The sequence below is a fragment of the Zingiber officinale genome, chromosome 10B, assembly GCF_018446385.1.
Source record: "Zingiber officinale cultivar Zhangliang chromosome 10B, Zo_v1.1, whole genome shotgun sequence".
NCBI lineage: Eukaryota > Viridiplantae > Streptophyta > Magnoliopsida > Zingiberales > Zingiberaceae > Zingiber > Zingiber officinale.
This window is the reverse complement of record NC_056005.1, coordinates 63,361,866-63,387,796: the sequence shown is the minus strand read 5'-3', so window position 1 is coordinate 63,387,796 and position 25,931 is coordinate 63,361,866.

The following is a 25,931-nucleotide window of genomic DNA, read 5'->3' as shown; positions in this document are numbered from 1 at the left end:
GTCAGTTGCTCTTTCACTGTGTCCACTAAATGGAGTCTTGGTCATCTTGCCTATTAGGCATGACTCATATGTCTCATATGATTCAAAATCAAATGAGTCCAGCAAACCATCTTTATGGAGCTGGGACAAGCAATTTTCATTTATATGACCTAAGCAGCAATGCTAGAGATAGGTTTGGTTTATTTCATTTGACTTAAATCTTTTGGTACTTATGTTATAGATGGGGTTCTCTAAGTCTAAAATGTAGAGTCCATTCATCAGAGGTGTACTACAATAGAACATATCATTTAAATAAATGGAACAATATTTGTTCTTTATGATAAACGAAAAACCTTTCTTATCTAAACAAGAAACTGAAATGATGTTCTTTGTAAGAGCAGACACATAAAAACATTCATCTAATTCTAGTACAAGCCCAGAGGGCAGAGATAGATAGTAAGTTTCTACAGCAACAGCAGCAACCCATGCTCCATTGCCTACTCGTAGGTCCACCTCGCCCTTCGTCAATGCCCTGCTATTTCTCAACGCCTGCACATTAGTACAAATGTGAGAAGCACATCCGGTATCCAATACCCACGATGCAGAAATAGATAGATTGACTTATATAACATATATACCTGAAGTAGAAGTCTCACTCCTCTTCTTCTTAAGATCTTCCAGGTATCCTTTGCAGTTCCTCTTCCAGTGCCCGGTCTGACCGCTGTGGAAGCAGGTAGCATCCTTGGTAACCCCTCCTTTCGGTTTCATTACCTTGCCTTTGCCCTTGGCTTGAGACTTTCCCTTACCTTTAGGCTTGCCCTTGCCTTTATGTTTTTGCACCATCAAAATGGAGTTGGGCTTTACCTTCTTAAGGTTGAGCTCAACAGTTCGCAACATGTTTAGCAGCTCAGGCAGTGGCTTGTCAATTTCATTCATGTTGTAATTCATTACAAATTGATTGTAGCTCTTTGGCAAGGATTGCAAGATCAAGTCAGTGGCCAGTTCTTGGCCAAGTGGGAATCCCAGCCTCTGTAGGTTTTCTATATACCCAATCATCTTGAGCACATATGGACCTACGGGAGTCCCATCTTGCATCTTGCACTAAATCAGTGCCTTGGAGATCTCGAATCTCTCGTGCCTCGCTTGTCCTTAAATTAGTTGACGAAGATGTTCAACCATATCATAAACAGACATCAACTCGTGTTGCTTCTGAAGCTCAGAGTTCATGGTTGCGAGCATGAGGCATGACACATCTAATGCATCATCTTGATACTTCTTATAAGCATCTCAGTCAGCTCGCGTGGCTGTGGCAGGAGGTGTCTCGGGAATGGGTTGCTCCAGGACGTACAATTTTCTTTCTTGTGTGAGAACTATTCTCAGATTCCTGTACCAGTCCAGGAAATTAGCTCCATTGAGCTTGTCCTTGTCAAGGACAGAACGCAGGGAGAAGATGTTGGTGTTTGTCGACATGGCAATCTACAACAGAAATAATGCAGAAAGTAAATATTTAATTAGGCCTTTAACTAAATGATGCTCCCACTGAATTATAGAGTTTTTGTAGAATCAAGTCACGGATGTGGTCAAACCACACTACTAGATTCACACCAATTAGCTATAATTCTCGTGGGACAATATCCACATCATACTACGCCTTGAGTTAGCTTTGGCTAAATCGCCCAAGACTTAGTATAATCGGTAGATAACTAATTATCAATTACATCTCTATATAACTCTTGTATATAGGATCAAGATCCTCATTTATACTAAAGCTTGAGTTAGCTTTGACTAAATCGACCAAGATTTAGTATAAATGTGATTTGTATCCTATCTTCCACCCGTTGGAAAATGCCTATAGTTATACCCGATCAAATTGAGTTAACTAGTTATACTCAATCTAATTGAGTTTGTACTCACCCAAGTTTTGATAGGCGGGACCAAGATTAGATTTTGACAATTTCCAAGTCATTTGGGCCATAACCATGAACACATCACACACATATTCAAAATATGCATTTTTCATAAATTTTCATAAATTTACTACCATTCTAACAACCCTTTATGAGCCATAACTTCGCAGCGGTCTAGTTTGTTCATTTTTCGGCCGAGGTTAAGTAACAATTCCTCTTGCAGGGTTAGGGGTAGCACTCCTGCTCAAAAAATTAATTTTGTGAGTGTTACATAGACCTTACAGCACCTAAAATCACTTAGATCACCGATATGGTTGAGACCAACTCGGTGCGAAAAATTTTTCTTAGTGGTCGAAACCTCCAAGTGACTATACACTTGTTGTTTTGCCCCCAAGAGAAAAATACTCATAAAAATGTTAAAATTTAGTAAATTTACAGAAATTTATAGATTTGCAAATTTTATATAAAAATGCAAATAAAACTAGTATCTGCTTCGCACATGGCTCTGATACCACTGTAGGAACTTTCGAGCCGTAAAAACCGTTTTTTACGTTGCGGAAACCCTAAAGATCTTGTCACGGATCTGTGCGAAGATAAAAATGAACATATACATAGTTTTCTCCTAGATCTACATGGTAGAGATTATACCTTTGTAGCGAAGCCCTTCGCTTATCCCGCTCGTCCAAAAGGTGCCGGATCTCGAAGAGTATCAAGTGAACACTCCTCTACAAGTATCCACACGGACAAAAGGTGGAGAAAACCCACTTAGAGTATGCTAGCACTCTTGGGTGGCTCGGCAATGGAGGAGAGGGAGAGATGAGAAGAGAGGAGGAAGAAGATGATATCTTGAATGAGCACTTGATTGCTTCACATAAAGTGGTCGGCCACTTTTCTAGAGGTTTTATACCTCCATGTAATACCAAGAGTCATGGCTCTTGGTCTCCCTCATGAGGTGGCACACAATTATGTGGCCATGATGATGTGGAACACCATCATTGGCCGGCCCCATGCCAAGTCACAATGAGGTGGCATTTGGTCAAGTCAAACTTAACCCTTCATCTTCCCTCTCAAGTGAAGTCAAACTTGACCCATTTATCTCCCATAATTGATCAAATCTAACCATTGATTCAAGTCAATTTGATTTAATGAATCTCTATTCATTGAATTAAATTGATTCAATGAGTCATAATCTAAATTAGACTCATTCAACACATGAATCAAATTGAGTCCAACTCAATTAGTCTAATTTGGATTACTCTTAATCCAATTTGGTTCATCATATGAACCTAATCCTCTTGGTCCATCATATGAACCTAATCTCCATCTAATTGCCCTTTGTGTGTGATCCTATAGGTTCTTATAACATTGGCAATGCTCCTAAACTCATTTAGAAACATAAGTAATGAGCGGTATCTAGCAACACATCATTACTACCCAAGTTATAAGAATGTTGAGATTCAACATCACCTTTGTGACTACTAATTGTGACTCTCACAATATATGATAATGCCCTTCTATCCTAGACATCTAAATTGATCAACTGAGGCATAGACTGTGTCATTCTCTAATCAATTTATAACTCGAACTCCAAGTAGACTCACTCTAATCAAATGCGCTCAATATCTCATATTGACTCATTTGGGCATAGTCATGCACTTAGTGGTCTCACTCTATCAAGAATCATGATGTCACTCCCGTCATATAGGAGGGATAGATCTCATCTACATCACTCACATCCCTCCACATAATTTGTTACATACCTAGTAATCGCATTTATAATCCACCCAGTTACGGGTGACGTTTAACGAAGTCAAAGTATGCAACTCCTTATGTAGGGAACCATGGTGACTTCAGGTCCAAGGACTCATAGTCATACTAATAGTCACATGAGAAAGTATATGACACTCATATAACGATCCATGATACTTTCTCATAGCGGGTCATTCAGTATACATTCTCTAATGCATACCCATGTGTCAACTTGATATCTCTATATCCATGACTTGTGAGATCAAGTCATTGAGTTGACCTACATGCTAGTCTCAGCGCATTAATATTATCCCTGAATGTTAATACTTGACTAGGAATGATTAAGAGTAGTGTTCTCTATATCATCTCACTATCGATTCAACCAATCGATTGATATAGATAAGAACCTTCTACTCAAGGACGCTATTACACTTAGTTATTTGGCACCAATACAAGTAAGTATAATAACCATAAAGAAATGTCTTTATTAGTATATAGGAATATGATACATCGAGTCGATACAACAATCATCATATGATTGGCTCTAGGGCTCTAACTAACAGTACCACTACAGGAACTATATCTAGTGGAAAAATCCATTAATGTATATCTTTAATGAGACAAACCAGTCATGTACTCACCAATCTAATTTCCCACTAATCCGCTCTCACCATTAACTACAATTAGTATGTAGAAATTTATCAATATTCTACCAAAAGTGTGTCACAACTGAAATCCAAGGGTGCCCCTTGATTTCCTGATCGATGACCCATAACTCTCCAAATTGTAGAGATACGGTCAATCCATGTGATATGAGTATACCAAACTCTTCTCATCTTATTCGAAAATATCCAGAAAATATGTCGAATCTCATTCCTTTCAAATACCCACAAATCCACCATAAGGGAATGATGATACAAAAACCAAAGGGTCACTCAACCTCTTGTCTAAAAGTCTACCCATCAAGTGAGTACCTCCACAACTCTCATAGTCATACCATAAATATCCTCCGTCCACTGTCGATAACAGGTCGAACACCCTCCGATCTGACATATAAATCTCAAGACCATGGGTAAATGATCACATGATTAAGGTCTTGAGTGAAGGTAATGTTAGTTGCGATGACCAACCATCGTCTTATAACACATACTACTATTGCTCCAGAGGTTCAATAACCTCTAGTGACAAGCAATGGACGCAAGGGTAGAGGAGCACCATCATCAAATAGCTAACCAACATGACTATTGATCATCACTCTGCTCCTCGAGGATTATCATCTGATATTTCCCCCTCGGTAACGGTGGAACTTCGTAGGTGTTAAGCAACTAACACCACATACACTGCATCACTATAGATCATATATCTATATGTACTATCGAGGATATCTACCCATATCCAATCAGTCCATGAGTTATGACCTCCCAAGGAACAACGCTAGACAAGTCAACTGATCATCGCCCAATAAACCATTATATCGCGATCCCTCCTTTTCTGGTTCCAAAACTCCTGATAAGCTAAACCGAAGGAGGTGGAGAAACTCTATCTCTCTAGAGCATTTTAGATTCATCGACAAGAGATACTCTGCTCCTATAAATCGTCTTCTGCATCTTCCTTTACATGATGTCTGGTCACGTAAAGGATACACAACCAACATTATCTGTTCCTCATCAATACAAGTCATGTATCTGAATATACTCACCAATTGGTACACCTATATAACAAATGTATCACGTAAGTGTTAAGCAGCTAGTTCTACATTTTTCCACATTAGTGGGGGCATCTATCCAAATGTACTTCTAAGTAACCCAACCAGATACATACAGTCTATGGTCAAAGTCCCCATGGAATAGGATATATCGATTCTCTACATACTAGTCAAGCTAACAAATAGTATGTGGCTATTTCAATCCATTCCACGTCTGTAAAAATCATATACTCATACGTGTCCTCTAGGTTATCTAACCAGGCTCAAATAACCCAAAGGTTAGAATCTTCATGAAATAGAATGGGGCGGTCTCCTACTGACTGAACTACTGACCAAACTAATAACATAAGAATGGATCAGTCCTCTACTGACCAAATCAACAAAGGTAAATCAGTCCTCTCCTAACTGAAACTACCAGAATAAATCGGTCCTCTACGAACCGAACCAACTAGAGTAGATCAATACTCTACTAGGCAAGTTAACGATGGTACATCGGTCCTCTACTAAGCAAAGCACCATGATATTTAGCATATACTATCCACTGCCAAACTAGTGATAGCAGAAGCTACTAACACTGGTGGTATGGTAAAAGAAATCCCATGAGATTGTAATCCTTGATCTCTAGTAGGGTCAACCATGATTAGTGATCGACCCAACACATGTGATGTATACTACAAACAACTAAACATGTACTAATGAAATAGTACTAATACATGACATAACTATCAGAATAACTATGCATGAACAAATAGAAATGCAAGATAACAATATACAAACATACCTCCTATAGCTTGGAGATTCCTGTTACTACCTGGTCCCAAAATCCAAAAAGTCACATCGAGAAACCAAATCATAGAAACCCAAAAGAAAATAGGCCTCGTAAACCTGTGGCTCTAATACCAATAAATTATCACGCCCCCAGAGGAGTCCCCAACGATAAAATTTCGGCTGCATCTCCCCTGTACCGGTGACAATCTGAGGCATATATACAAACAAAATACTTAAGCCACATACGGTTGGAATATATACACAACCACACAGTTACATAATCAGCCCAATCGGCTGGAACAAGAATAAACACAACCACGCAGTTATATATATACTAAACAACCCACATAGTTGAAAGTAAAACACAGCAGAAACCACAAATAACGATCACAAAACCACAACGCAACTAACTGCGAGCCGGCTCAGCTTGACACGACAATAACAAACCAAATACAAGATACTACAAATCTAAACTCCATATAAAAGATACACATACACAAACAAATTACCAAACCAAAACACTAATAGCGTAAGGAATATCGAAACCATAATAGCATCCTCGAATGTGGCATGGGACTGGCAGACAGAATCTCCAGGCGACTCCATAAATCCTTTACCTGCTACCTGGCGAAATTACCAATATACGGGATGGTGAGTATAAAGACTCAGCGGGTAATAGACAGATAGTGCATGAGTATAGTAAAGAACTAGAGATACACAAAGGTATACAGTCTCGTAGGGAATATAGCAGATACTACAGTGATATCATAGTAAATGTTCATACTTAAAACCATATCCTAGGCTAGTAATAGGTCACAAACAGCAAAGATCTGCTATAGTACTGCTCATACTACAAGGATAGCATGTGAGGTATATACAAAATACCAATAAGTGAGTCAATGTCTAAACACATACAACTGATGTATATCTCAACATATGTAAACATAACAGCATAAACAACAACAGCATAAACTAGCAATAACAACATAAGTAAGCAGCTAACAGCACAAGTATAATAACAACGGCGTATGCATGGAAGGTCACCCCACCCACCTCTCTGAAATCATATCCTATGCTAGTAATAGGTCATAAATAGCAAAGATCTGCAACAATACTACTCATACTACAATGATAGCATGTGAGGTATATACATAATACCAATAAGTGAGTCAGTGTCTAAACACATACAACTGATGTATATCTCAACATATGTAAACATAACAACATAAATAACAATAGCATAAACTAGCAATAACAACATAAGTAAGCAGCTAGCAGCACAAGTATAATAACAACAGCATATGCATGGATGGTCACCGACCACCTCTCTGTACCACGACCCCTGTATGGCCGAGAGGCCAGATCGATGACAACTGTACAACACTCCAGCCGCCACTACTCTCGAGTGACTAAGTGGACAATTCGCATAGTAGCTATATAGCTACGTAGCAATAGGGTCCCTGCTACTCACTACTCTAGTCGCCACTACCCATGAGTGGTCGAGTGTGGCACGACAGGACAAGCGGCACGCTCCAGCCACCACTACCCATGAGTGGCTGAGCGTGCGGCTCTGGCCAATGACCCTCTCAACCACAAGGGAGACATGGTCGCCGACATGCATGCAAGGTCATGATGCGTAATATGCAGTAGTCATCATATAAATAAACGGAAAATAGGTGTGTTACATGAAGCCTGATGGGTTTTTCGGGCCACGAAAATCGCTTTTCGCGTCGCGGAAACCCCGAATCACCCAAAGCCGTAGATCCGTGCAAGGAAAAACCGAATGAAATACAAGTACGAGTTTCAAAACTTTAGATCTACTCCTAGATCTATGTGTTGAGAGCTTTTACCTTTGAAGCGTGACCTCGCAAAATTCCCGCTCGTCCAAGGTACGTGTCGGATCTCCAAAGTATCAAGGTAGATACTTCTCTAGTGATATCCACACGAACAAGGAGTGCTCTCTAGCACTCAAGGATGGAGAAGAGAGCCCCAAGTGTGCTAGCACTTTCTAGAGCTCTCGGATAGAATTTGAAAAGGGAGAAAAGAGAGAAAAACAAGAAGACTCTCACATACTCAACTAGTAGTATCCTCTTCTTGTGTCCTTCACACTCTCTTATCTTTTCTTGGATGAAACTCAACACCTTCTCACCTTCCAAAAAACCCCACGGCAACAGCAAGAGGGAGAGGAGGAAGAAGCAAGGAGGAAGAAGAATGAATTGAATGCACCATAATCCCACACAACCAAAACCTCCACCACTAATGTGTGGCCGGCCACATCTTGTAACCTCCCTATTAATGTGGCCGGCCACATTAAAGCCAAGAGGAGGGTGTAACCCCCATGAGGTGGCATGCCTCATGAGGTGGAGGTGATGTGGCAAGGATGAGTCATCCTTATGATGTGGCAATACATCAAGTCAAACTAGATGTTTCAACTTCTACTTGGTAAAGTCAAACATGACCAATTGTCTTCCATGTTAAGTTAAATCCAACCTTTGATTCAAGTCAATTTTAATTTAATGAATCTCAATTCATTAATATAAATTGACTCAATGAATCAAATCTAAATTAGACTCATTCAACAATTGAATCTAATTGAGACTAACTCGATAAGTCTAATTTGAATCCAATCTTTGGTGCATCAAATGAACCCAATCCAATTGGTTCATCATATGAACCTAATCTCCATCCACATGTTCTTTGTGTGTGACCCAATAGGTTCTTGTAACGTTGGCAATGTTTCTAAACTCCTTTAGAAACATAAGCAATGAGCGGCATCTAGCAATACATCATTGCTACCCAAGTTAAAAGAAATGTTGAGATCCAACATCACCTTGTGACTACTAATTGTGACTCCTCACAATATATGACATTGTCCTTCTATCCTAGACATCTAGATTGATCAATGTGAGGCATAGACCGTGTCATCCTCTAATCAATCTAAATCTTGAACTCCAAGTAGACTCACTCGATCAAATGAGCTCAACATCTAATGTTGACTCATTTGGGCATGGTCATGCACTTAGTGGTCTCACTTTATCAAAAATACCGATGTCGCTCCCGTCATATGGGAGAGATAGATCACATCTACATCACCCACATCCCTCTACATAATTCATTATATACCCAGTAATCGCCTTTATAGTCCACCCAGTTACGGGTGACGTTTGACGAAACCAAAGTACATAACTCCTTATATAGGGATCGATGGTGACTTCAGGTCTAAGGACTAATAGTCATACTAATAGCCACATGAGAAAGTATATGACACTCATATAACGATCCATGATACTTTCTCATGGCGGGTCATTCAGTATACATTCTCCAATGCATACCCATGTGTCAACTTGATATCTCCTTATCCATGACTTGTGAGATCAAGTCATCGAGTTGACCTACATGCTAGTCTTATTGCATTAACATTGTCCCTGAATGTTAATACTCGACTAGGAATGATTTAGAGTAGTGTTCCCTATATCATCTCACTATCGGTTCAACTAACCGATTGATATAGGTGAGAACCTTCTACTCAAGGATGATATTATACTTAGTTTATTTGGCACCAATATAAGTAAGTATAATAACCAAACTAAATGCCTTTATTAATATACAAGAATATGATACAATGAGTTCATACAATCATCAAATGATTGGCTCTAGGGCTCTAACTAACAATCTCCCACTAGCACTAGTGTCAATCAGTATAGGCTCTAAGGCCTAATGACCTAGTGTGACCATCGTGCTTTCTCTGTGCCAAAGCCTTGGTCAAGGGATCTACGATGTTAGCCTCTGTAGGTACTCTGCAAATCTTCACTTCTCCTCTCTCGATAATCTCTCGAATGAGATGGAAGCGCCGTACTATGTGTTTGGTCCGCTGTTGTGAGCGAGGTTCCTTCGCCTGTGTTATAGCTCCTTTGTTGTTACAATAGAGCTCAATGGGATCAGCAATGCTAGGAACCACCCCAAGTTCAGTGATGAACTTGCGGATCCAAACTGCCTCCTTTGCTGCCTCTGATGCAGCAATGTACTTGGCTTCTGTTGTAGAATCAGCTACTGTATCCTGCTTCGAACTCTTCCAGCTGACAGCACCACCATTAATGCAAAATACGAACCCCGACTGCGATCTATAATCATCCTGGTCGGTCTGGAAGCTAGCATCACTGTAACCCTTTAGAGCTAGCTCATCATTGCCTCCATATATCAAGAAATATTCTTTAGTCCTTCTTAAGTACTTAAGAATATTCTTGACCGCTATCCTGTGACTTTTACCTGGATCTGACTGGTATCTGCTCGTCATGCTCAAAGCATACGAGACATCAGGTCGAGTACATAGCATGGCGTACATGATCGATCCTATGGCTGAGGCATAGGGGCTCTGATCCATGCGGTCTCGCTCCTCTCTAGAAGAGGGACCTTGAGTCTTCGAAAGACTCACGCCATGTGACATCGGCAGAAATCCCTTCTTGGAGTTCTGCATGGCAAACCGAAGGAGTACCTTGTCAATGTATGTACTCTGACTTAGGCCAAGCAATCTCTTAGATCTATCTCAATAGATCTGTATCCCTAGAATGCGGGATGCCTCACCTAAGTCTTTCATTGAGAAGCAACTCCCTAGCCAGGTCTTGACAGACTGAAGCATAGGGATGTCCTTCCCAATGAGTAGTATGTCATCCACATACAATATGAGGAAGACAACTATATCCCCTACAACCTTCTTGTAGACACAAGGTTTATCTTCGTTCTTAATGAAACCAAACTGTTTGATTGCATCATCGAATCGAAGATTCCAGCTCCGAAAAGCTTGATTTAGTCCATAAATGGACCTATGCAGCTTGCATACTCTACTAGTATGCTGTGGATCTACAAAACCCTCAGGTTGTGTCATGTACACATCCTCGAGCAGGTTTCCATTCAGAAACGCGGTTTTGACATCCATCTGCCATATCTCATAGTCATGGTAGGCTGCAATAACAAGCATGATCCGAATGGACTTAAACATCGCTACTGGAGAAAAGGTTTCATCATAGTCAATACCATAAATCTGCTTGAAACCTTTAGCTACCAAGCGACCCTTATAGATAAGTCCATCTATGTCAGTCTTTCTCTTAAAGACCCACTTGCACCCAATAGGTTTTACCCCTTCAGGTGGATCAACCAAAGTCCATACTTGGTTGGTGTACATGGATTCCATTTCGGATTTCATGGCTTCTAGCCATTTCTCGGAATCTGGTCTCATCACAGCTTCCTGATAGGTGGTAGGCTCATCCTCTATGAGCACAATGTCATCATGGTCAGACAAGACAAATGAGTATCTCTCAGGCTGACGACGTACCCTATCAGACCTGCGAAGAGGTATGTCTACTTGAACTGGTTGTTGTTCCTTAACTCCTTGTGGAACATCATCCACAACACTTTGTGGTTCCAGTTCAACTTCCATCGAGGCTTCAGTGCTAGTATTCGCATCTTGAACTTCTTCAAGATCGAACGTGCTCCCACTAGTCTTTCTAGAAACAAAGTCCCTTTCTAGAAAGACCACAGTCTTTGCCACAACTACCTTGTGCTGACTGGGAATGTAGAAGTAATATCCCTTAGTTTCCTTGGGATATCCGATGAAATAGCACTTGTCAGATTTGGGTCCTAATTTGTCTGAGACTTGACGTCGTACGTAAGCCTCACAGCCCCAAATCCTCATGAAAGACACCTGGGCATCTCTCCCAGTCCATATCCTATATGGTGTCTTTATCACGGCCTTGGATGGAACTCGGTTGAGTATAAAAGCTGTCGTGTATAGAGCATAACCCCAAAGGTATGTCGGAAGATCTGTGTGACTCATCATAGATCGTACCATATCTAATAGGGTACGATTCCTCCTTTCGGATACACCATTCCACTGTGGTGTTCCAGGAGGAGTGAGTTGGGATAGAATCCCACACTCAGCTAAATAGTCACGAAACTCATGGTTTAGGTATTCACCACCTCGATCTGATCGAAGTATTTTAATACTCTTGCCAAGCTGGTTCTGTACTTCACTCTTGAATTCTTTGAACTTTTCAAAGGATTCGGACTTATGTGTCATCAAGTACACATAACCATATCTACTGAAGTCATCAGTAAATGTGATGAAGTATCTATAACCGCCTCTAGCAGCGACATTGAAAGGGCCACATACATCACTATGTATGAGTCCTAACAAATCAGTCGCTCTCTCGCTATGCCCACTAAAGGGAGTCTTGGTCATCTTGCCTCGTAGGCATGACTCGCATATCTCATATGATTCAAAATTAAATGAGTCCAGCAAACCATCCTTATGGAGCTGGGATAAGCGCTTGTCATTTATATGACCTAAGCGACAGTACCAGAGATAGGTGTGGTTCATATCGTTCGATTTGAACCTCTTGGTACTAACGTTATAGATAGAGCTCTCAAGGTCTAGAATATAGAGTCCGTTTATCAGAGGTGCACTACAATAGAACATATCGTTTAAATAGACAGAACAACATTTGTTCTTTATTATAAACGAAAATCCTTTCTTGTCCAAACAAGAAACTGAAATTATGTTCTTAGTCAAGGCAGGCACATAACAACAATCATCTAATTCTAGTACAACCCCAGAGGGAAGGGATAGATGATAAGTTCCTACAACAATTGCAGCAACTCGTGCTCCATTGCCTACTCGTAGGTCTATCTCACCCTTCATCAATGCCCTACTATTTCTCAGCGCTTGTACATTAGTACAAATGTGCGAAGCACATCCGGTATCTAATACCCACGATGAAGAAATAGAGAGGTTGACTTCTATAACATGTATACCTGAAGTAGAAATCTTATTTCTCTTCTTCGTAAGATCTTCCAGATATTCTTTGGAGTTCCTCTTCCAGTGCCTTGCTTGTCCTTGATATAGGTGACAAAGATGTTCAACCATATCGTAAGCGCTCATCAACTCATGTTTCTTCTGAAGCTCAGAGTTCATGGTTGCGAGCATAAGACATGACACATCTAATGCGTCATCTTGATGGTTCTTGTAAGCATCTCGGTCTGCTCGCGTGGCAGTGGCAGGAGGAGCCTCCGGAATGGGCTGCTCCAGAACGTACAGTTTACGTTCTTGGGTGAGAACTATTCTCAGGTTCCTGTACCAGTCCAGGAAATTTTGCTCCGTTGAGCTTGTCCTTCTTAAGGACAGATCGCAGAGAGAAGGTGTTCATATTCGACGTCAAGGAAATTCTACAACAGAAATAAATGCAGAAATAAGTATCATATTCTTAATCATTTAATTAGGCCTTTAACTAAATGATGCTCCTACTGAATTCTATAATTCACGTGGGACAAGATCCATATCATACTAACCCTTGAGTTAGCTTTGGCTAATACGCCCAAGATTTAGTATGATCGGTAGGTAACGATTACCAATTACATCTCTATACAACTCTTGTTTATAGGATGAAATCCACATTTATATTAAAACTCGAGTTAGCTTTGGCTAATACGCCCGAGAATTAATATAAACGTGATTTTGTCCTACCTTTCCAACCATTGGAAGAATGCCTATAGTTGTACTCGATCCAACCGAGTAAACTAGGAATACTCAATCTAATTGAGTTTGTACTCGCCCATGCGTTGATAGGCGGGACCAAGATTGTCCCTCCGTACCCTACCAAGATAATATGTATTGCTCTACTTTGGCAGATTCAACAATACATGTGATCGAGGTAGTGATAGGTATCACGGCACGGTTAGGCATTTAGAGTTGGTTCGATCGAGATCTAATCTAATCGAAAAGGATGCATCTTGTGCACGACTTAGATCTAATCTAATCGCAAGGGTGCATCATGTGCACGACTTAGATCTAATCTAATCGTAAGGCACTAATTAATTAATTACTTATTAAACATGCATCATATACATAAGCAATTAACTAATTAATCTATTTGTGATTTAGTCATGGCCCCACTATGATCTTCTCAAGCCAATGAGAAGATCGAATGGTCAACCTAGGGTCAACAGCTTCTCCAAGCTCCTCCCTTTGACCACCTTGTGTTGCTCGTGCCCGCCTCGGAACTCCGTCTCGTGTGGACCCTCCACCGCTCCAATTTGTACATTACAATTTGAAACTCGAGATACATTCGAGTCTAAATCTAATTTACAACCAGAATATATGAGAAAGGCACGACGCGCAGGTCGTGGAAAAATAAAAACATACAACTCGCGCAAACACATAACGGCACGCAGGCCGTATTATGAATTACAACACAATCCAATCATATTGGGTTTTTGGACCATGACTATCACAAAATTAATATATAATTCAAAATTATATATTTTCATAATTTTCTATAATTTTAAAAATTAATTTTTTATAATTTTTACGAGTAAAATTTCCCGGCGGTCCCGTTTAGCGGTTTTGGGCGCAATCGCGGAACGGATCCCCTTGCGGGGCCAGGGACAGCGCCCCTACCCGCGATCTAACCATCGCGAGGATTCCTTTGCGATCCAACAGCGCCTAAACTCGCTGTCCCAAAATGATTTGGGTCGAGACATTGCCGTTTCGGAAAAATCTTCCCGGTAGGTTCGTTTTTAGCGATTTCGGGTGCAATCGCTGAGCAAATCTCCTTGCGGGGTTAGGGGCAGTACCCCTACCTATGATCTAACCATCGTGAGTTGCTCCTTTGCGATCTAATGGCACCCAAGCCCGCTGTCCCAAACGGATTTAGGGCAAAACGAACCCGTTTAAGGAAAAACTTCTCGGTAGCCGAAGCCTACAAGTGCCGAGATACTTGTGCTTCGCTTCTATGGAAAAATTACCCATAAAAACATAAAAAACTAAATTTTACAGAAAATCACAGAAGGTTTAGTTTTCATAAAACTAAAAAATTAAACTCGTACAAGCCTTGCACGTGACTCTGATACCACTGTTGGGTTTTTCGGGCCGCGAAAACCGCTTTTCGCGTCGCGGAAACCCCGAATCACCCAAAGCCGTAGATCGTGCAAGGAAAAACCGAATGAAAAGCAAGTACGAGTTTCAAAACTTTAGATCTACTCCTAGATCTATGTGTTGAGAGCTTTTACCTTTGAAGCGTGCCCTCGCAAAATTCCCGCTCGTCCAAGGTACGTGTCGGATCTCCAAAGTATCAAGGTAGATACTTCTCTAGTGATATCCACACGAACAAGGAGTGATCTCTAGCACTCAAGGATGGAGAAGAGAGCCCCAAGTGTGCTAGCACTTTCTAGAGCTCTCGGATAGAATTTGAAAAGGTAGAAAAGAGAGAAAAACAAGAAGACTCTCACATACTCAACTAGTAGTATCCTCTTCTTGTGTCCTTCACACTCTCTTATCTTTTCTTGGATGAAACTCAACACCTTCTCACCATCCAAAAAACCCCACGGCAACAGCAAGAGGGAGAGGAGGAAGAAGCATGGAGGAAGAAGAATGAATTGAATGCACCATAATCCCACACAACCAAAACCTCCACCACTAATGTGTGGCCGACCACATCTTGTAACCTCCCCATTAATGTGGTCGGCCACATTAAAGCCAAGAGGAGGGTGTAACCCCCATGAGGTGGCATGTCTCATGAGGTGGAGGAGATGTGGCAAGGATGAGTCATCCTTATGATGTGGCAAGGATGAGTCATCCTTATGATGTGGCAATACATCAAGTCAAACTTGATGTTTCAACTTCTACTTGGTCAAGTCAAACATGACCAATTGTCTTCCTTGTTGAGTTAAATCCAACCTTTGATTCAAGTCAATTATAATTTAATGAATCTCAATTCATTAATATAAATTGACTCAATGAATCAAATCTAAATTAGACTCATTCAACAATTGAATCTAATTGAGTCTAACTCGATAAGTCTAATTTGAATCCAATCTTTGGTGCATCAAATGAACCCAATCCAATTGGTTCATCATATGAACCTAATCTCCATCCACATGTTCTTTGTGTGTGACCCAACAAGTTCTTGTAACGTTGGCAATGCCCCTAAACTCATTTAGAAGCATAAGTAATGAGCGGTATCTAGCAACACATCATTACTACCCAAGTTACAAGAATGTTGAGATCCAACATCACCTTGTGACTACTAATTGTGACTCCTCACAATATGTGACATTGTCCTTCTATCCTAGACATCTAGATTGATCAATATGAGGTATAGACCGTGTCATCCTCTAATCAATCTAAATCTTGAACTCCAAGTTGACTCACTCGATCAAATGAGCTCAACATCTAATGTTGACTCATTTGGGCATGGCCATGCACTTAGTGGTCTCACTCTATCAAGAATACCGATGTCGCTCCCGTCATATGGGAGGGATAGATACCATCTACATCACTCACATCCCTCTACATAATTCGTTATATACCCAGTAATCGCCTTTATAGTCCACCCAGTTACGGGTGACGTTTGACGAAACCAAAGTACATAACTCCTTATGTAGGGATCCATGGTAACTTCAGGTCTATGGACTAATAGTCATACTAATAGCCACATGAGAAAGTATATGACACTCATATAATGATCCATGATACTTTCTCATGGTGGGTCATTCAGTATACATTCTCCAATGCATACCCATGTGTCAACTTGATATCTCCATATCCATGACTTGTGAGATCAAGTCATCGAGTTGACCTACATGCTAGTCTTATTGCATTAACATTGTCCCTGAATGTTAATATTCGACTAGGAATGATTTAGAGTAGTGTTCCCTATATCATCTCACTATCGGTTCAACTAACCGATTGATATAGGTGAGAACCTTCTACTCAAGGACGCTATTATACTTAGTTTATTTGGCACCAATATAAGTAAGTATAATAACCAAACTAAATGCCTTTATTAATATACAAGAATATGATACAATGATTCCATACAATCATCAAATGATTGGCTCTAGGGCTCTAACTAACAAAGCCAGCATGCTCAATAAGGTATGTAAACGTAAAACATACAAAGCAGGTAAACATGGTAACTAGTATCCATATATCCAATATCTAACATCTAGTATCAAGTATCTAGTATCTGGTATCGAATACTTAATATCTAGTATATGGTACTGGTATCTACTAAATATCGTAAATAGCAATGTGAGATTGTATAGAAACAGAAACGAGTAGCTCAAAACTTGAGTGGATGTATCAAATACAGGAAAAATAAGAGTAGAATTAAGATAAACACAGTATCTATCTGAATATAAAGCTCATGCACTAGGGTCACAGTACTAAAGAGATAAAGCAAGAAGTACCCACCTTAATTGTAGATCGTGCCAAATACAACCCCCACGTTGAGACGCTCGCATCTAACCCAAGTCCTGCGATCACATAGTGTATTTAGCTATTTACATAGCAAATAAATAAATAAATAACTCCCCCACCTAATTAGAGGAAACCCCTAATCGAAATAATAATCCTAATTCATTAATCCAATTAGGTTAAACTCAATCCACAATCCTATTAATCCATGCTATCATCTACAACACATCATAAATCAATCACAAAACAACCCAATTTGATATTAAATTCATAACCAACCTTGTAATCAGATTTAAGCTTGGATTCAATAACCTTACCTTTAATCTAAATATGATACAAATGCATATCCACCAAATCCTCATAGAAATACAACCAAAACTCCACACATAGCTTACCTTGAATCAAAATCCCCAATACAGATCTAAAATCTTCACATTTTACATGCCCAATTGAATTCATAATCCAAACACCCTTAAATAGAACAATCTACATAAGAATCAAAGAGGGCAACCTTGAAACGAAACTAAACTAACAAAGGAGAAATGATTTTCTGCTTATACCTCATCAGTGATATGATGGAACTGCTCCTTCTCTATCAGAAAACCAATTGGGCAGTAGAAGCAAGATCAAACTCACAGTCAAAACAAAGGTAGGTGGTAGATGAGTATGTGACCATGAAGCCGCTGTTGGAGCTCATCCTGACAAGAACACGCAAGAGGAACTAGTCCTATTGAGGATGAAAATATGCTCAAGATGACCACTCACCGACAGCGCAAGTGGCGATGACCAGGGTACCATCTCGAAGGGAACCAAGGAATAGGTGGACTACTGTGGGATTGACGGTGCCTGACTAGAGATGGTGGCCGACGTGTGACAACGGCGGTGCCAGGTTATGGCTGAGGTGTTGAATCAGGCGAAGGGTGGCGACTAAGAAGGATCGAGAGCATACCGAGAGGTTAGGGTTCGACTCAGTGAGACTTGTGCAAAACCAGCGCATTGCCCAAACCCCTGGTCGAGCTGTCGTCTAAGGAGGAGAGGGTCGACAGCGATGCCCGACAATCGACGGAGGGTGGTGCAGCCTCGGGTGGCAGCGGCAACATTAGGCATTGGCGAGAGGGAGAGCGACAGTGGAGATGGCTAGGGCACGGAATAACATCAAAGGGCGGTGGCGGAGATCGTCGGTGGCTAGCTGTGGTAATCGACCTCACCGCTTGGGCGTCGGGCTCGGTGGTCGTCGGCAACGGCGAGAGGCAATGGAAGATGATCGTGAGAGGGAGTCGGCGGTTCGGACACAAGCACTTGGGAGAAGAATCGAAGGAAGGAAATGAAATAAGGAATTAAACCTTGGGTTTAGTTTTTATACCTAGGTCAATTAATCTTAATGAAATTAATCAACTCCCACTTGAGGGTTATTCCAAGCAGGCTTTCGCTAAACTCAATAGTTTTTGCCCTTCAAACATGTCATACGACCTCCGTTTAAATTCCAAAAATTTTCTTAAAATTTATAAAAAAATCCAATAAGATTATTTATTAAATAAATTTATTGTTTAATCATTATTTGAGCACCGTATTTTACAGGCTAGCACATGAGGTGTTGCCACCATGACGTTTGAGGTTCAAATCTGGGCAAAGCTGAGATAAATGTCTCCCTTATATGTTAGTCACTATCCCAAAGGCTAGTAGCCACCCGTGATTTACCTCCTCCGTATTGGCTCTCGGACGGGTTGGCGGGGGCACTGGGGCCAAGCGTATTCACCTTTTACCACCTATTTGGATCAACCCTTGGTCAAATTGACCAAACATATGTATATTGTCAAATATTAAAACCCTAGAGGTCGATTGCACCAACAGAAATACAAGAAGATTATATATTTTTTTAACAACAAATGGAGATCATTTATTGCTAATTGCTAATGTCTTATATGATATTGATTTGAGTTTTCTAGCATTCTCAAATTGCTGAGTGTGAATTTGGTTGGAAGTTGTTGTATGCCTTATTATGGTTTCTGATGTTGAAATTACAAAAGAGTGGAAAGAATGCTGATGAATTAGAAGTTGTTCTAGATATAGCTACAAACTGTAAATGAAGAAAAGTTCATTGATTTCAAAAATATTAATGGAATCTACATCATTCTAGATAATCTGGAAGATTTAAGCCATTTGCTCATTCGAACTTGGAAGTTAGCTGATTGTTGAGTATTGACAAATAAGACCTTGAACTTTCATAGTATAACTGATAGATTAAAAGTAGATACAAACAGTCGCAATAAGTGGAAACTGGGGAATGAAGATTAAAGTGAGTATACCATTCTACAGTTAGGGTAGATGTCTGAAATTGTAGCAATTGACGTTGAATTCGAGCTGAATACAAGTGAGTCTCGATATGTATGAAAGGATGAAGGGATAGATTTTGGCTAAAATTTATTTTCATTTTTTAGTTGAGATAAATTGAAATTCAAAGAACTTGGGATTAAATATCATATGAACCATCTTATTGAATTCAAAGTGCTGGAAAATGTTGTAGAAATAGCTATTAAACTGCATTTGGAAACTTAGATATAGAATTCAAGATTGAACTGTAAGCTTGACAAATTTTGAGGAATTTGTTGTCGTGTACATGTGATTAGAACAACTGTGAACACTGGTGGAAGCTGAAATATGTTATTGAGGAGCAAATTTCATGCCAAGACTAAAAGTTATCATCATAACATTCTAGTTCCATATCTTCCACCTTTTAATGACACTTTTCTTTCCTTATTTCTTTTCTAATATTAACTCTTTCAATTGCATTTGATTCTTCTTTCCATTGCAATTCAAATGAACTTTCATAATTATGTATCTAGTATCTGTGATGAAGGTGAAGAATAGATGAAAAGCAAGCATATGGTAGTGCTTTAGCCATGGGTAGTTCGAGAAACCTCTACTATTAATCATATTGTAGATGTAGGATGAGTGCCACCCAAAAGTTTATTTTTTGTGAGTTTGTGAAATGTCATTTTCAAACTATTCATGATGGATGAAAGTTATCATGTTGTTAGCCAAAAATTAAATTTGATGTCCATGAATGCTTGGGGTTTGAATTTGACAATTTTAGATGGTTATTTCTTTTCTATTCTCTAATCATGTTAAGGAATTTGGTTTTTGGGGTACCATTTAAGTAGGATTTTAGTTTTCTTGATGAGACATGCAAGAATAAGCATGAAAAGCAAGCATATGGTAGTGCTTTAGCCATGGGTAGTTCGAGAAACCTCTACTATTAATCATATTGTAGATGTAGGATGAGTGCCACCCAAAAGTTTATTTTTTGTGAGTTTATGAAATGTCATTTTCAAACTATTCATGATGGATGAAAGTTATCATGTTGTTAGCCAAAAATTAAATTTGATGTCCATGAATGCTTGGGGTTTGAATTTGACAATTTTAGATGGTTATTTCTTTTCTATTCTCTAATCATGTTAAGGAATTTGGTTTTTTTTTGGGGGTACCATTAAAGTAGGATTTTTAGCTTTCTTAACTTGCATGAGACATGCAAGAATAAGTGGGGGGGATTTTGATGATGTGCTTAGGTGGCACTATCTTTTGATTGCAATTATTTGGTTTTGGAGTTTATTTATAGTGAGCAATTGATTTGTGAGCTAGATTTTGTTAAAACAAGATATATCTTGAGCTAATCCAATTCATTACTTTTAATTCATGATTTGTGCTTAATATATTTTACTCTTGGGTGTAGGTGAAGGTTTTGGACACATTGGTTACACCTTCGTACACTCAAGTAGCTGGTTGGATCGAGTGAGCTGTGGTTGCACCAAACACAATTGAAATCGAATTGAACCCAGGCCAACTAAATCGGTTCAGTGGAAATTCAAAAGCTAGGCTATGGCACGATGAACAGGGGGCTTGTGTTACTGTTCACCGTGCCACCTTCTTCTCCAATGCACGGCGATGTGAGTCCCCTTCCACATCTAGATCTAAGGTTTAATTCCATCATCAAAGGCAAGCTTTGAACCATCCGGCTTCTGGCGATCAAGGAGCAAGGCACGATTTGAGGACGTTCCCTGATTCTCAACTTTGAGTTCCACGAGTGTCATCCACACATAGATTTGAGGGTGTTCCCTGATCTGAGCTACCATCATCCAACTGAAGTGACTGCAGAGTTTTCCCAGTTCTTCTGAGTCCATTTCATCTTCGTTTCCAACCGCGACTTCAGAATCGATCCGAATGAGCGCTTCCAGTTTCTCTCTTCTGTTCTTTGAACGTTGGTAGATTCAGACGATTGCAAGCTTGAAGGGTGTTCTCAAAGGGCTAAGATCAATGTTTGAATCAACTAGGAGTTCAGATCTTTGCCACTGATTGCTCGAAGGGCGTTCCCAGAAACAACTCTGTGTTATGGCAAAGGGAAGGAATAGATCGATGAACTGAGTTTGTGGAATGTTCTCTTAACCTAGATCTTATATTCTATTGTTAGACCTTTTGTTCCTACTTGTTTCTCTTTCCATTCAAACTCAACCCAATTTGAATTCTACATTTAGATCTTGATTTGAATTCAGGAAAGTTTCTTCTACTTGGAATTTGGTGTGTTTACTTAGACCTAATAACTAGTTTAGTTCTCTTCTTGTAATTCAGTTGGCATTTAAATTCTATATTTCAGAGCAAACTTAATCAGACTTTTGAAAGGAGTTTTCATCTCAGATTTATGCAAATTAATTGTCTTATGTTCAAATTTTGATCTAGGGTTCTAATTCTTGCTATGTTAATTTAGCATATGGAATCCAGTTCTTATCATGATAAAGAAAATGTTAATCTGCACGGTAAGTTTTAAATTCTTACTTCTTAGTCCTATTCACAGTTAATAATTGTGCTTAATTCAAAAATATTGTTGAGAGTTCAGTTGCATTCCATTCAACCATTTAGTTTCAATTTCTGATTATTGAATTTCCTCATTTCTGAACTACTTTTGATTAGTTTGCTTTGAAGTTCAACTTCCTTTGAATTGTTTACTCACGGTTCAGTTCAACTTCAAGTAGATTAGGTTTATTTCGACAAGTGTCATTTAGTCTAGTTTTAATAAGATGCTAGTTCTTTCTTAGCTTAGTTGTAATTCATGTGTTAGGTTAGCTTGTCATTAAACAAATAAATATCACATCTAAATCATTCACACAATATTTAGTTGACTAGGAAAAATACGACTTCGGACTCCTTACTGCAACTCTAATCTTTAGTTTTAATGGGCTCCAATCATTATTAATTTAAAGTGCCTATTGACATGTAATAAGGACTACATCACTTATCTCAACCTACCAGCCAAATCTTGATCCTCCATACCTGTTTGGACCTTGTAGCTTAGCATTGGATCGACCACCCAGGACTTTCCCTCGATCATCGATCCTCCAAACCTATCAAGCTTCCCTGTTAAGTGTTGAGTCCTTTCAACCCAATTGGACTTTCCTCCTGGCTTCCACGATCTGCTAAGTCTTTCCTGCCTAGCCTCCAACTAGGACCTTCCCAGTTGAGTAAACAACCTGCACACTTGGTCAACTTGTTAGATCACAACAAGACTTAACTTGAACCTTTGGCAACATTAAAACACAGGTTCGATTCTAGTGCACTCTGCACCAACAATCTCCCCCTTTTTGATGTTTGGCAACTTACGGTTCACAGTTAAGTTTAACATACATAGTTAAATAAATAAATGAACATTTTAACTCTTTTCTGCCCTTGAGTTATATAACTCTCTCAAAATTCCTTATCTCTCCTTCTTTGACACACATCAAAACTAGGAAAACAAACAAACCTAAGTAAAATTAGATTTTGAAAACTATAGTAAATACTCAAAATTTGAAAAATTTTGTAAGGTTAATAATTTTAAAATTTTAAATTGAAAATTTTTAGTAATGGCAAAATTTGAAAAGTTTATAAAGAAAAAAAGTTTAACAATTTCGTAAAAATGCATTTGAAAATTTTTGGAAAGACAAAATTTATAAAGGAAATTTTTGTAAAGTAAAGAATTTTGAAAATTTTTGTAATGGCAAAATTTTGAAAAGTTGATAAAGGAAAAAAATTTAACAATTTTGTAAAAATGTATTTGAAAATTTTTAGAAAGGCAAAATTTTGAAAAATTTAGAAAGGAAAAATGTTAAAATATTTGTAAAGTAAAGAATTTGAAAAATAAATTTATAAAATTATAGTAAAGGTAAAATTTTGAAAATATGAAAATTTTATAAAGAAAAAATTTGAAATTTGTGAAAGATTAAGTTTGAAGCTCCCCCTAAAATTGACAAGCACCTAAAAATCCTGGCATGAGTTTTAAAACTAGAAAAAAAATATCCTTATGATGAAATATCCAACCTTCAAACTTAGTTGACCACCATATGATAGCAACTTCTGATTCAGGTTGGTCAATTTGAGCGTTCAGGTCTAACTAATTTGTTACCAGCTAGTTAATGTTGGAGTTTTCGGGCCGCAAAAACTACTTTTTGCGTTGCGGAAACCCCGAAACTCCCGGCCACCGAATCCGTGCGAAGAATAAAATTTGGTAAAACTTCGAATATGAGTTTTCTAACCTAGATCTGGTTGGGTTTTTCGGGCCGCGAAAATCGCTTTTTCGCGTCGCGGAAACCCCGAAACCCCCTAGCCATTGGATCCGTGCGAAGAAAATTTTTGAAAAATACGAATACGAATTTCAAACGATGATCTATAGTAGATCTACTAAGGAAAAACATTTTATACCTTCGATGCGTGCCCTCGCAAATCCCGCTCGTCCAACAGTACGCCGGATCTCGAAGTTGTCAACGTAGACAACTCTCTAGTGATATCCACACGAACAAGAAGTGTTCTCTAACACTCAAGGATGGAGAAGAAGAGCACCACAAGTGTGCTAGCACTTTCTAGGGCTCTCGGATGGGATTGGAAAGAAAAATAGAGAAGATGAAATACAAGAACACTCTTCTTCTTCTTCTATGTGACAATCACTCTATTTTCTTTCATGAAACTCAAAATCTCTCACCTTGTTTCTTCCTTGAAACTCACGGACAAGAAAGAGGAGAGGGAGAGGAGAATAGCTAGAGGAAGGAGATGAAATGAATGAGACTCATGAATGAAAATTCATTCCCCTTCATTCACTTGTGTGGACGGCCACATGAGTAACTCCCACTCATTTAATGTGGCCGACCACATTAATGGGAATAGAGGCTTGTAACCTCCATGATGTGGCATACCATGATGATGTGGAGCATCATCATTGGTCCACATCTTGTCATCTCACTAATGATGTGGCAATTAGTCAAGTCAAACTTGACTCTTCCTCTTCCTCTCAAGTCAAGTCAAACTTGACCAAATCTCTTCCATGGTTGATCTAATCTAACCATTTGATTCAAGCCAACTTAATATAATGAATCTAATTCATTAAATTAAGTTGATTTAATGAGTCATAATCTAAATTAGACTCATTAAATACATGAATCAACTTAAGTCCAACTCAATTATCCCAATTAGGATTACTCTTAATCCAATTTGATTCATCAAATGAATCTAATCCTATTGGTTCATCCTATGAACCTAATCTCCATCCACTTGTTCTTTGTGTGTGACCCAATAGGTTCTTGTAACGTTGGCAATGTTTCTAAACTCCTTTAGAAACATAAGCAATGAGCGGCATCTAGCAATACATCATTGCTACCCAAGTTAAAAGAAATGTTGAGATCCAACATCACCTTGTGACTACTAATTGTGACTCCTCACAATATATGACATTGTCCTTCTATCCTAGACATCTAGATTGATCAATGTGAGGCATAGACCGTGTCATCCTCTAATCAATCTAAATCTTGAACTCCAAGTAGACTCACTCGATCAAATGAGCTCAACATCTCATGTTGACTCATTTGGGCATGGTCATGCACTTCGTGGTCTAACTCTATCAAGAATACCGATGTCGCTCCCATCATATGGGAGGGATAGATCCCATCTACATCACTCACATCCCTCTGCATAATTCGTTATATACCCAGTAATCGCCTTTATAGTCCACCCAGTTACGGGTGACGTTTGATGAAACCAAAGTACATAACTCCTTATATAGGGAACCATTGTGACTTCAGGTCTAAGGACTAGTAGTCATACTAATAGCCACATGAGAAAGTATATGACACTCATATAACGATCCATGATACTTTCTCATGGCGGGTCATTCAGTATACATTCTCTAATGTATACCCATGTGCCAACTTGATATCTCTATATCCATGACTTGTGAGATCAAGTCATCGAGTTGACCTACATGCTAGTCTTATTGCATTAACGTTGTCCCTGAATGTTAATACTCGACTAGGAATGATTAAGAGTAGTGTTCCCTATATCATCTCACTATCGGTTCAACTAACCGATTGATATAGGTGAGAACCGTCTACTCAAGGATGTTATTATACTTAGTTTATTTGGCACCAATACAAGTAAGCATAATAACCAAAAACCAAATGCCTTTATTTATATAGAATATGATTGGCTCTAGGGCTCTAGCTAACAGATCTACACTAGATCTACAAAGGAGAAGAGTTTACCCTTGATGCGAAGCCCTTCG